The sequence below is a fragment of the Diaporthe citri genome (genome assembly GCF_014595645.1).
Source record: "Diaporthe citri strain NFHF-8-4 chromosome Unknown scaffold_6, whole genome shotgun sequence".
NCBI lineage: Eukaryota > Fungi > Ascomycota > Sordariomycetes > Diaporthales > Diaporthaceae > Diaporthe > Diaporthe citri.
In genome coordinates this window covers 4662181-4677669 of record NW_025064851.1, presented here as the reverse complement: position 1 = coordinate 4677669, position 15489 = coordinate 4662181, and positions in this window count along the sequence as shown.

The following is a 15489-nucleotide window of genomic DNA, read 5'->3' as shown; positions in this document are numbered from 1 at the left end:
ATATAGGCATTGCATGCTAATGCAATAAGTGCATATAAGTAATGCATAGATTTAAAGGTGCAAGGTTTAAATTAATTTTATTAATAGCAGCTGCTAGCTAGTGCTAGCTAGCTGCTAGCTGGTAGTTATATGCCTTGTGCATAAATTACCATAGCTAGCTTATAGCCAAACAAGGAAAGGCTGTAGCTTCGCTGCAACCTACCCTCCACACCATAGCCAAATTAATTATACACTTTATTTATCTATTACCAACCATACGGAAGCCAAACCAACACCTTCTTTATTTTAATTAAATTATTTTAATAATATAACTTACTTATAAAAGCTATAAATTTTATTACTTAATTTATATAATATATAATTTAAATCTTTTATAATTTAGTTTTTATAATATATAAACTTTTTCTTAATAATATTATAATTAAGAAATTAAAAATAAATTATAATAATAAAAAAGTATTTATTTTATTAAGGGTTTAAAAATATATAACTAAGTATATTAAAAACCTTAATAATATTTTTTATAATTTTAAGTTAATTAAAAAAGTAATTAATATTATTAAATTAAAATAATATAAATAATAAATTAATATTATTAATTATATTTATAAATTAATTAATTAATTTTTATTAAATAAAAAGATTATTAAAATTAATAAATAAAATATTTATAAAAATATAATTAAGCTTAAATCCTTTTTAAGCTTATTAAACTTTTATAAAGTATAAATGCCTTTTTATAAAATTATTATTAAGCTATTATTTAATCTTTAAAAAAGGGTATATTTTATTAATAAACTTTAAATTATTAAAAAGCTATAAATGCTTATAAAGCTATACTTAATTAATATTAATTATTTTAATAATAAAATTATTTTTATAATAAATAAAAGTTTTAAAAAATAAAGTATATATTTTATATAAATTAAAAATAAAATATAATACTTAATTTAATATAAAAGTAATATTTAAATAAAGGCTAAAAAGCTATATAATATAATAAAGTAAAAATATAAAACTATTTTATATATAATTAAATACTTATGCTTTTATATTTATAATATTTACTTTACTTTAAAAATAAATTTAAATATCTTAATTTAATAATTTAAAGAATTTATCTTAAATATATTAAGCGCTTATATTATAAGATAGCTAATAATAATTAAAATATATAATTTTATTATTTATTATATTAAAGGCTTTAAAAATATTATTATAAATATATTTTTTAAAAAGTTATTAAGGTTATTAAATAAGGTAAATTATAAATTTAAAAAGAATATTAAGAATTAATATAATGCTTTCTTTAATTAATTATTTTAATCCTAATTATTTAATTAAAAATTACTATTATTTAATTATTATTTTTAATTAAAAGAATTACTTAAAATTATTTAATATCTTTATTATAAAACTTATTTTAAAAACTTAATATTATAATAATAATTATTTTTTTATAAAAAGATTTATTATTTCTTTATTTATAAAAAAACTTTTTAAAAATAACTTAAAAAGGATTTCTTATAATAATAAGTTATAAATAACCTTAATTAAAGATAGGAAATTATTAAAAACTATTATATTCTTTTTAAGTATTATAAAAAAAATATTATTTATTTTTAAATTTAAGCTATATATTATTAAAAAAGAATATATATTAATATTAAAAAGATTATTATTAATTATTTTTATTATAATAAGTTAAATATTTAAATTTATAATAATAAAATTATTTTAATTATATTAAATTAATTATTTATTAAAATTTATATTAATATTTAATATTTACCTTTTAATTAAGGATATAATAAATTAATTAAAGAATAATATAACTTAATAAAGTAAATTAAAGCTATGCTTTTTAAGGTAATTAACTTAAAAAGTATTAAAAAGTTCTTTATTTAAAAATTTCTTTTTAAATAAAGGCTTTTAATAAAAATAATAATAAATAAGGGATAAAAGAATATAAGTTAATTTACTTAATATTTCTTAATAATTAAAGTTAAAAAAATTATAATCTTAATATATAACTCTTATATTATTATTATTATTAAAAAAATGCTTAATAAAGAAATTAAAGGCTAAGTATAAATCTTATTTTATGCTTTTTTTATTAGTTAAACTTTACTTAAGAAATTTTATAAAAAGAATTCCTTTTATCTTTTTTATAGCTTTAAATTAATTATTTTAATTATAATTATTATTTTTATATAATATATTTAAGCTTAAACTTTAAATATATTTACTTAAAATGCTTTTAATTCTTAGCTTTAATTACTTTTTAATTTTTTATAAAATATAAAGGCAATAATTAAATTAATCTTTAATTATAAAAAGAAAGCTATGTAATAAAATATATATTATAATTTCCCTTAATTTATTTCTTTAAAAAAAAATAATTTAATTTTATTTATTAATAAATAAAGAAAAGTTAATTATTCTTTATTTAAAAAATTAATTTATTATTAATTTAATTCTTTTATTATTTATAAAATTTATTATAATAATATTTATAAACTTTAAATACTTAATAATATTTACCTTTTAAATATATTTTTATTAAAATAATTAAAAAGATTTATTAATTACTTTAAGATATAAAAACCTAAACCTTATTTACTTTAGGAAATTAATCTTATAAATATTATAAATAATAATAATTTCTTTTTAAATATTTTAATAAATTTTAATTTATTTAACTTTATTTTAAATAATCTTAACTTTAATTATTATTAAAATTAATTAAATATATTTTTATTTATTGCTTAAGCATATTAATTATTTATAAGCTTAAACTTATTAAATTCTTTAAATTTTAATATTTAAAATGCTAAACTTATAATATATTTATATATAAAGTAAAGAAACTTAAAAAATAAGCCTTTATAATTTATTAATATTTCTTTGCTTTAATTAAATAACCCTTAATATTCTTAATATAATTAGCTTAATAATACTTTTAAGTCTTAACTTAATTATTTATTTAAAAAAAAAGGGGTTATCTTTTCTTATATATGCATATATATATTTATTATAATATAAAATTTCTTTTATATATATTTATTTACTTAATTAAATTTAGCCTTAAGTTTAAATATAAAATATTATATTTTTAAAAAATATATTATAAAATTTATTATATATTTATTTATTATTTTCTTATTAAAATTAAAAACTTTCTTTTTCTTTTTAATAATTTAATTTACTTTTTCCTTTTTTTCCTTTTATTTTAATTATTATTTATACCTTATTAAAAGCTTATTTTTATAATTAGCATAATAAGAATTTTACATTATAAGGTTATAATTATTAACCTTAAATAATATTAATCTTTTTATTTTAAATAATATTAAAATTAATTATTCCTTTTAATTATATTATTTTATTAATAATAATTGCAAAGCTAAATATATTTTTAAACTTTACTTATTTAGCTATTATTATCTTTTATATCTTTTTTATATTATTATATTTATTAAAAATATAATTAAACTCCTTAATATAATAAATATAATTAATATAAGCATTATTATAAAAACTATATAAGAAGCGATAATTAAAAAAGAGAATTATAATAAAAATATTCTTATTTATAATTAAAGAAAAGTTATAACTTATATACTTTAAGTAATACTTATAAGAAAAAGCATTTTAATAGCTATAAAAGGCTATAAATAAAGCTACTTAATAATAATAATTAAAGTAATTATATATTATTATTATATACTTTTTATAAAAAACTTTATTATTTCCCTTAATAATAATAATATTTATATAGCTTTTAATTAAATTCTTAATATTTTTTAAAAACTACTTTTTTTATAATTTATTAAGAAATTTATTAAATAGTTTCTTAATTACCTTTTTAAAGGTAAAATTAATAAGTTATTAAATAAAATATTAATTTTATTTAATATTAATAATCTTATATATATAAATGCTTTTTATAAAAGCATTATAAAAAATAATTTTAATAAATTAATTTTTATTAAAAATGCCTTTTAACTTAAAGGAAATATAAATACTTTTAATTAAAACTTACTTAGCTTATAAATTATAATAAATAGCTTAAAAAAGAAAAAAAAAATTCTTTTATATTAAACTTTTTAACTTTAATTAAAAAGGATTTATTAATAAAGATATTATTATAAAAAAATATTTAAAAATAAAAGGATTATAATATTTTGCTTTAATTTTAATTTAATTTAAAGGCTAATTAAAATTAAAAATATATTAAAAAAAAGAAAAAGGAAAAAACAATTTAAAAAAGGAGAGGAAATTTATATATATAAAGTTATTATAATAAAAAAAGATAATTAATGCTAATAATAAGCTACTTTATTATTAAAAGAAGTAATTTACTACCTTACTTTTAATTAAAATTAGTTTATTGCTTAAAAGGAGTTACTTACTTTTAATTCCTTACTTATAAAAAAGTTATTTATTTTTTTATTATAAAGAAATTTTAATTAAGTAACTTATTTTAATTTATACTTAATAAACTTATAAATTAAAAAGGGAATACTTTATAATTAGCTATTATTTAAAAGAAATAAGAAATTATATACTTTTTTATTTTAATTATTAGCAAAATAATAAATTAATAGCTTTTAATAATAACTTATAAGCCTCTTTATTATTCTTTTTTTTAATTAATATAATTATTTAACTTAAGGGTAATAAGTTATTAGCTTTTATTATTTTAAGCTTATATATATTATTATACTTATTTATTTATAGCTAAGTCCTTTTTTTACTTTTTTTTCTTTTTTTTTTTATCTTTATATTATTATTAATTAAAGGTTAAAGGTTAATTATTACTTAGCTATTTTAATAATAATATGCTTTTAATATATTAATTTTTTTCTTTATTTAATTTTTATTTAAGGATAAGTAATAATTATTTATAAAAGCTACTTTAAGTTATAATTAAATATTAATTATATTTCTTTTTTATTTTTAACTTTCTTTATTTTAATTACTTATATAATAATTTTTAAAAATATAAGGCTTTTTTTATTATTATATCTTTTCTTTTTATTATATCTTTTCTTTTTATTACTTAACTTTTATTATTTATTCTTTATTTTATTATTTATTCTTTTTACTTTCTTTCTTTATAATTAAAAGTTAAGATATCTTTTAATTAAAAAGATAAAATAAAAAAGTAATCTTAATTATTTTTATATTATAAGATATTTTAAGATTTTAATGCTTTAATTTTAATAATTAAATTTATTAATTTAAGAAAGAATAATTTAATATTAATAATTATAAAACCTTTTTACTTTAATAACTTTAAAAACTTATTTAGCAAAGTATTATAATTTTTAAATATTATAAATATTTAAAATTAATAAAACTTTGCTTAAAAAATAAGTATTAACTTTTTTAAAAATGCTTTTAAAATAAGAATTATTATAAATAAAATTTACTTAAATAATATTTAATAAACTTAAACCTTTAATTAGTTATTATTTTTTAATATAAAATAAATAATATTTAATAATAAGTTTATAAAGATAATATAAGAATATTTCCTAAGCATTAATTTTTACCTTAAGTTAAGAAAATTAGCTAAGTTAATAAATTTAATAAAATAATATTAAGCCTTCTTTGCCTTTAATTTCTTTAATATAAAAGGAATGCTTTATAAATATAAAAAATTAAGAACTTAATATATTATAGCCCTTATAACTTAGCAATTTTTTAACTTTTAAAATATTATATTCTTATTTAAAAATTTTTTATATTATAATTATACTTTATTTATAAAATATTAATAATATAAATTAATAAAGAATTATAAATTTATTATTATGCTTATTTATATATTTAATTAATAAATAATAATAATTTTTAATAAAATAAAAAATTATTACTTATTATAAAATAATTTTATAAAAAAAGCCGGTTTTACCTAAAATCCGCTCTGCTGCCCGTGCAATACCTTAAAACTATATTTTAATAATAAAATTTATCTTAATGCAATTAATTTAACTTTATTATAATGGCTATAAACTCTTATGGTAATAACGCAAAGGTAATTTTAATAATAATGAATAAAGGTAGTATTAGCTTAGCATAAAGCCGCTATTATAAATATTATAAAGAAAAAGCTTATAATATTAAAGTAAATAATTAATAAAATAAAAATAAAGTTAATATAAAGCATTAAGTAAAAAAAATAAAATATAATAAAATCCTTAATAAGCTTATATTTAAGATTTTTAAAAAAGGGAACTTAAGATAATCTTAGCAAAAATTAAATAAAAACTCTTTACTAAGTCTTAGTAATTATAATAATATATTATAATAATTAAGTAAAGAATTATAAAATAAAATACCTTAATAAATTAATTATATAAATTAATTTATAAAAAGAGGTTATTAAGGCTATTTAAGTAATTCTTATTAGCAATTAAAATAGCAGCCTTAAATATATAGCGGCCTTAAAGAAAAGCCTTAATGGCCCATTAACTACCTTCTTAATAAAAGTTATCTTAATTAAATATTAAAGATAAATTATAATTAAGGCTAAATATTAATTTATTAAACTTTAAAAATAAAGTTTATTAAAAATAATTTAAGTAATTAATATATATATAAAGCAAACTTATAAAGTAATTATAATAAGGGTATATAAAAATAGCATTTATTTACTAATATTTAAAATAAATAAAGAAAGAAATTAGCATTTATAAAATATAAAATGGCTATAAGCTATTAAAGAAAGAGCTAAAATATTTTAAAGAATTTATATAATTATTCTTAAGGGAATTCTTATAGCCCTTATAAAGAAAAACTTAATTAAGGTCTTTAAGGAATATTTAAAATAGGTAAATAAAGTAGTAATAATAAAAGTTTGCATTTTCTCTTAATATAATGCTGCTATAGCATAAACTTATTGCATAGTTGCTAAAATTAAGCAACTAAATAATGCTAAAAAGCTATATAATCTTAAAACATTATAAAAAGAATATATATTTAATTATAAGCCTTTTAAAGGCAATATTAAGCTATAGCAATGCTTTAATTATTATAAATAAAGATATAAAATAAAGTTTTATAAGGCATTACTAAAATATAATCACTATATTAAGAAAAAGTACTTTAATAAAAAAGCAGCATACCCTATTTATATTAATAATATAATATAAAAATGCATTAATTATAAAAAATAATATACATTTTATAAATAAAAATAATACTTAAAAGTAAATAAGTAAATATATTATATAAAGCTTATATATTAAAGCAAACTTATAATTTTTATAAGTATTAAAAGGTTAATATAAAGAAGTATATTTTTTAATACATTTAACTAAATTAAGCTTACTTTTCCTTTAATTATTCTTAATAAGCAAGACTATAAACTTTAAGCACTTAACCTAAGGAATTAAAATATTTATAATATACTTTAAGCAATTACTTAACGTTTTAATAATAAAACTATTTAAGCAATATAGTAAAATTTAAAAGTTATTATTATACCCCTTACTTAATATTAAAAGTTACTATATAAAATTAATAAATAAAATATAGAAATATAGTAAAAATATATTATTATATAAAGCGCTTTAATATTATTGCAATTTAAGAAATAGGTCTTAAAGGGGATATAAAGACTTTATATTGCCTTAAAAGGGGATAATATTATATAATATAGCAAGAAAGAAGTAAAGCTGCATTATATATTTTAAAATAAATATTAAAGGGAATTTAAAAGGCTAATATAAGGATAAATTAAGTTAACATTACCCTTTAAAAAAATAATTATAATATATTACTTTACTTTATTTATATTTTATAGCAATATTATAATAAAGAATAAAATATCTTAATTTATACCCTTTTATAAATACCCTTAAGCTAAGAAAAAAAGGTTTTTATAAGTAATATAAACTTATATTTTCCTTTATAAAATAAGTATAATAAGAGTTTAAAAGGAGTAAAATTACTTTTTAAACTTACAATAAGGTAAAATTTAAGTTTTTTAATATTAGCTATAAAATTTATATAAGTATAAAAGGGAATATAAGCTAAAAGGGACTTTATTATAAATTATATATAAGTTTTAAAAGAGGTCGTAATATAATTTATAAACTTTTTAAATCTTATAAAATTAAACTATTTCCCTTAAATAGCAAAGATTTCTTATTAATATTAATAAGAAAAGGGTAAAAGCTTTTAAAGATATAATTAAAAAAAGATTAATTATATAATGCTTGCTAAAGTAATAAAAGGATTTTAACGCTTAATGAATATTAGCTTTATAGCTTAATATAAAACTAAATAAAATAAGCTTATTACCTTTTTATATTATACTATAATTAAGATAACTTTAAAGATAGCTTAAAATATAAGCAAAAAAATAATATAATAAATTAATAAGGTTTAAAAGGCAATATAAATAATATAAAAAGTAAAAAGATAATAGCAATTTTATAAGTTTTAGCTTTATTATAATAAACTTAAGTAAGCATTAATAAAAAAAAAGAAAGTAATTTAAATTATTATAATATAAATATAAAAGAATATTATAGCTAAAGTAATTATAAAGTAAAGTTTCTTATAATTATTAAAGAAATAAGCATAAATATGCAGCTATTGCTTATTTAAGCTAATAAAGATCCCCTTATTAATTAGCAATAATAGCTATTATATTAAAAATTATAAAGAAAAGATAAATATTTTAATTTAAAAATTCTTTTTATAAGTTATAGCTATAATGCCTCTTAATAACCCCTTAATAAATCTTAAGGCAACTTAAGCTATAAATATAAGGGAAATTAATATAAGCCTTTAAGATATATATAAAGTTCTTTATAAAATAAGTAATAATAAGGTATTTAGCAAAGATTTTTTAAGCATTTAATTCCTTAAAGCTTATAGGAAGTTTATTTATAAATTTATAGCAATCCTTACTTAAGGTAGCTTTAAGATTAAGTACTTTTTAAAAGCTTTTAAAAAAAAAATAATAATTATATTATAAAAGCTAAGGAAAATAATCGCTAAGAGCTTATAAGCTAAGAGTTAAAAACTTATTATCCTTTTAAATAGCTTAAGGAAAATAATAAAAGTAATTTTTATAAGGCAATTTATAGCCTTTGCTAAAAATATTAAAATATTTCCTAAGAAATAAATAGGAAATTAAGAAAACTATAATATAAAGCTTATTATAAGAATAATTATTAACCTTATCTTAAATACTTAATAATATTATAGCATAACCTTACTTTTATAACTTAATATATTAAGGGCTTTTAATAAGGTATATTATTAAGTATTAATAAATATATTAAAAGATTGCTAAGTCTTAAGATAGATATAATAAATAATTTAATTTTATTTATTTAAGAGGTTATTATAAATAAGCTTTAATAATAGTATATTAAACCCTTTTAGGGTTTAAGCTAAAGTACTTTAAGGATTTTCCTTATTCTTTATACTCTTTATTATTTATATTACATTGCTTTATTAAAGACTTTATAATGTTTAAGGGTTAATAATAATTAAATTTATTAATAATATAAATCTCTTTGCCTTTAATAAGATATTATAATAAACTTATGGAATACTTAAGGAGGCTTAAATAATATATAATATATAAGCATAGAAAAAGGGAATAATATTTAATGCAATATAAAGTAAGTTAAATATATTTTACTTATTAACAATAACTTCTTTGCAAACTTATTATGCTTTTAAGCAACTTTTTATTCCTAGTAAAATTAATGCAATTCCTAAGAATATAGCTAAATTAAAAGCTTTAATAATTTATATATATTATTAATATTAAATAAAAATAATAACCTAAATATATACCTTTATTAAAATTACTATAAAAATATAGGAATATAGCTTTAATTATATATAATAAGTTTATATTATTTATATTTATAATATATTAACTTATAATATATTAATATAGCATAAGATAATATTATAAAAAGGGAAGCTTAAAGGGCTAATATAACGCCTTTAAGAAACTTAAAATAAATATATTAAAATAATTATAAGCGCTTATAAGTAAATAATTATTTATAACCTTAAAATAAAGATATAAATTCCCTTATTTAACCTTTACTTAAATAAATAAGTAACTATATTTAAATAAAGGCTTTTATAATTCTTAGCATTAATTATTATTTAAAGAATTTAAGTAAAGATTTAAAAGTAATTATAATAAATAAGGAAAGGCTATAAAAGATATTTTTAAAAATATATAAAGATAATTAATTATAGCTAAAGCTAAAGGATTTAAAAATAGTAGGGAAATTAATTAAGCTTATAAGATGCTATAATTAAGGATTAAAGGGTTTAATGAAAGGAATAATTTTAAGCTTAAAGCGGCTATTTTAAAAAGGCATTATGCACAGCAAACTTTTTAATATTTAATTTTACTATAAGATTATTAAAATAATTACTAATTAAAATAAAGGCATCCTTATTAACTTAAATATATATAAAGATAATTAAATTAAAGGCATTTTTTTTAAGCTAGGGTTAATAGAATTAATATGCTTAAGTATAAGTGCAAGAAATATAAAATAATATATTATTTAATAATTAGCTATTTAAAATCCTTACTTTAGCTTTATATTATATATTTAGAAATTAAAAGTAGTTAAGATTTATATAATGCTATTAATAACCTTAAAAGGGCCTTAAAGGTAATATATTAGCTTCTTAGCCTTAATAAGCTATAGGAATATTACTTATATAAGCAAATTGCTTAAAGAAATAAGGATATAAGCATTAAAATCTTAATTAACCCCCTTAAGGCAAAGTAAAAAAGGAAAAGAAACCTTAAAAAGGGGTTAGCTTTAAAGTAATAATAAATTAATTATTAATTAATAAAAAGGATTCTTAGATTTTAAGGCTTTATAGCGATCCTCCCTAAAGAAGCATAATTAAGGCATATAGCTTAATAAGAAGTACTTAATGCTTATTACAAGCCCTTACTAGCAGGTTATTACTTAAGAGCGGAATTGCAGTAAAACCGCTAAGCGCATAAAGAAATATTAAAAAATAAAAGAAAAAAGAAAATATAGCAACCTTAAATTAAGGATTGCAAAAATATTAATTTAAAATTATATTAAACTTAAGGCAAAGCTTATAAAGGAAATTATTTAATTAGCTTAATATATTAAGCTAATATTGCTATAAGAGTTTATAAAAATATACTTAAAAGGGTTATGAAAAGAATATAGTAAATACTTAGCTACTTATCCTTAATTATAATAATTTTATTTAAATAAGCAATAATAAAAGCTAAAAACTTTGCATTAAAGGTTTTAAAAATATTATTATTATTTTTAATATAAATAAACTTATTATAAACTTAATATAAATTATTAAAAAAACATAACTTATAATAAATATAATTAAGGAAAATATAATTTTCTATAATTTTATTATAAACCTTTTTAATAATATTAAGGACCTCCTAAAGGTTTAATTTATTAGTATTCTTAAAGGCCGCAAAGAGCTTATAAATAGCAGCCTAAGATATTTTAATAATTATAAGCTTTGCCTTATTAAATTTAAACTTATTAATTATATATAAGTATTTATTAAGGAAAGAATAATAATAATTATTTAGCTATAAATATTAATTAAGGTTATAAAGATAAAGTAAAGAATATTTATAAAGGTTATAATGCTAATAACGTTATTAAAGCTTTTAATTTTAAAGGTTAAGCATAAAGTATAAATAATATTAAAGAAAGCTATATTAATTTTAAAAATAAGAGCTTTAGCATAGATTTATAAAGAAATTAAAGATAAGTTATAAAAAAGTATTAAAAAAATTTTATAATAATATAATTTTTTTAATAATTTCCTTTATAATATTAATAATAGCTTTTTATTTTTCCTTTTACTTAAATAATTAATAGCGAAATTATAAAAGGGATATAATAAGGTTATGAGAATATACTTATAACTTAAATGCAAAAAGTTATAATAAAGTAGTTGCAATTAATATAGCGCTTAATATAAATATAATAAAAATAAATATTATTTAAAATATAATTTTAAGTAATAATAATAATAAGAAAATAGCTAAAGATTATAATAAATTTATTAAAAACTTACTTTAGCATTTTAAAGATTTAAATATAAATTAAGATATAGTTAAGCTTAATTATATTTATAAATATTACCTTAAAGGCCTTAAAAAAGGTTATAATAAAGTTATTAATAATGCTTTTTATAATAGCTAAAGTAATGCCCTTAAAGCTAGATTTCTTAAGGGTTGCAATATTAATATAGCAATGCTTTTAAAAGGATGTTAAAACCTTTTAAAAATCATTATTATTATTATTGGTTTTATTAAGAAATTTAATAAAATTGCTAAAGGTTATAAAGTAAGGGCGAAAATATTAATTTAAGGCCTTAACTATATTCTTAATATTATTTAATATAATAAAGATTATGGATAGGTTATAAAAATAATAATAAAAGTATAAGGCTAGGAATTATTAAAAAGAAATTATAAAGGGGTTATAATACCGTTGCAAAGCACTTAAATATTTCGCAAGATTGCTAATAGCTAAGAACTTACTTAAAAAATGGTATATTATTAAAAGAATAAGAAAGAGAAATAAATAAGGGGTTATAGCTATTTATGCTTTTTAGCCTAAATTTTATTACTTATATAAATAATTTTTTACCGCCTTTTTATTTAAAAAATAATAAATAAGTAAATTAAAAACCTTATAAAAGGGTTGTAAAGTAAAAGGAAAAATTTCCCTTTTTAAGGATTTTTAAGTATAGGTATAAAGTTTATACTACTTAGTATAGCATGAATAAGTAGCTGTATTATTATAAAAAGGTTATGGCGTAAGGGTTTTTTTTAGCTATTTAGTATGGTTTTTCCCTATGAATAAATTAGCAAAGGGACTGCATATTAAATGGTTTTTAGCTAGTAATAGCTTAGAATAGCGTAAATAAATTATTATTATTATAAAATAATTTTATATTAAAAAATAAAAATAATAAAATAAATAAAAATGTTAAAGCACTTATTTATAAATATTTAATAATTACTTTAAAAAATAAAATGTAAGATTTTAATAGGAAATTTATATTAAGATTGAAATAAATTAATAAAGTATTTTATAAATAATATATTATTAAGTTTATTAAAAATTACTTTAAGGAAAATTAAAAAAAGAATAATTAAGAGGTATAAAACTAAGCTAAAGCTTTTTTAATTAAAATTATATACCTTATAATATTTAAAGCTATTATTAATATTATTACTTAAATATTTATTATTTAATTAAAGCTTAATAAGATTTATAAAGTTATTTAAATATTTATATTAATTTCTTTTATTAAGATTAATAATATAAAAGTAATTAAAGTAAGAAATAAGCTTTTATTATAAAGGGAAATTATTTAATAATAATAATTTAAATTATAATATATTAAGATTATTATTAATTATAAAAAAGGTATAAGGAAAATAATATCTTTAATATAAATTAATTTAATAATTTAATTTTAAATATTTAATATATAATAAAGTATAAACTTTTATATAGTTTAAAATTAATTAAGTAAAACTTTAATTAAATAAGCCTTTAACTTAAGTATTATATTATAAGATATTTTAAAGCTAATAAGGATTGCTTATTTTAATATATATAAAAATCTTTTTTATTTATTTATTTTAATAATAAATATAAATAAAACTTAAAGTATATTAATTAATTTTAAATAATTAAAGTAATAATTAAATTTACTTAAGAATAATTTAAAAGGCTTATAAATAAATTAGCTAAGTAATTAAATATAAATTATAGAATTTAAAAATAAAAGCTTTATAAAAAGCAAAAATAAAAGTTAATAAAGTTAATATATTATGCTTAATATAATAATTAAAAAGAAAAATAAATTTATTTTTTATTTTATAAAGATATTTAAATTTTTAATAATTATATTAATATTAATTATTAAATTAAATTTTAATAATTAAAAGGATATAATTAATAAATATATTATTAAGTAAATCTTAAGAATATTTAAAGCTTTTATAAAGAAATAAAAGCTATAATAAGATAAATAAGTAAGGAATTAAAAATAATAATAATAATTAAGATTATAATAAGGTAGATTTTAAAACTTAAAGGCTTAATTAAAGGTAATAAGGTTTTATTTTAATAATTTTTATAATATTTACTATAAAGTACTTAAAAAGGGGTATATTAATAAATATAAGGAAATATATAAAAAATAATATTATATTAAATTTTAATTAATTATAAAAAGTTAACTTTTATACTTATTTTAAATATTTTTAAAAAAATTAACTTTTTTCTTTTTTTATATATTTAATGCTTTAATTAAGCTTTTCTTATTTTTAAGAATTTTTAAAATACTTATCTTTTCCTTTCTTTAGCTTCCTTTTATTCCTATCTTCCTTTTTTATTACATTAAAGCTCCTCCTTAAGTTATCCTTAAAAGGGTTTAGCAAAACCTATCCCCCATTTATTTAAGTAGCTCGTTTTTAATATCCATAATAGGCCAGGTTAATTAAAGTTTAAGCAAGCATTTTATTAACTATATACCCTTTAATAAAAGCTAATAGCTTCTTAGCATTATTAGCTATACTTATAAGTTTTTATAATAAATATTATAAGGAATGAAATTAATAAAATAAAGAAATATTAATAAAATAGGTAATATTTAGGAGTAAGTTAATAATAATAATTTAATAATAAGTAAATTATAGTTATTAAAAGAAAAAAGTTATTAATTCCTTTAAGCCTTAAAAGCTAAGGCTTTCTTTTATTATTAAATCCTTTTATATTAATTAAAAGCATAATATATAACTTACGCTTATTTATAACATAATATTACATTAACTTTAGCAATTATAATAATTATAAACTTTATTTATTAATAAAATAAAGTTTTACTAAGTTTTACTAAGTTTTAAAAAGGAATTAAAGATAGGTTTATTTTTAATAAAGTCTTATACATAATAAATGCATATTTCCTAAATAGCAATAAATATATATATAAATATTATAAGAAATGCTACTTAATTTATTTAATCTTTATAATATTTGCTTAAGGAGTTTAATAATATAGGGAGGCTTAAAAAAGCAATCATTATTATATAATGTTTACTAATAAGGAGAATATAATTTTAAGTTAGGGAAATCCTTATAAAATTACCTTTTCTACCTTATTAATTTATAGTGCTTATAATTATTAATTAGTATTAATAGGTTTTTTATACATATGATAATTATATGGGAAGCAATTATATATTGGTATTGTTCTATCTAAGTTTTGAAAGGCTATATGCCTTGGAGGGGATAATTAAAGTAGCCTTTTAAGTGCGAGGGTCGTACTTGCTAACAATATGATTAGCACGCTCTGTTCCATCAATCTCGTGTAGCATGCCTAGGTAGAGGCTGAAGACTGGAGACGGCAAACTCCTGGACGTATGCTCTCTCTACATGT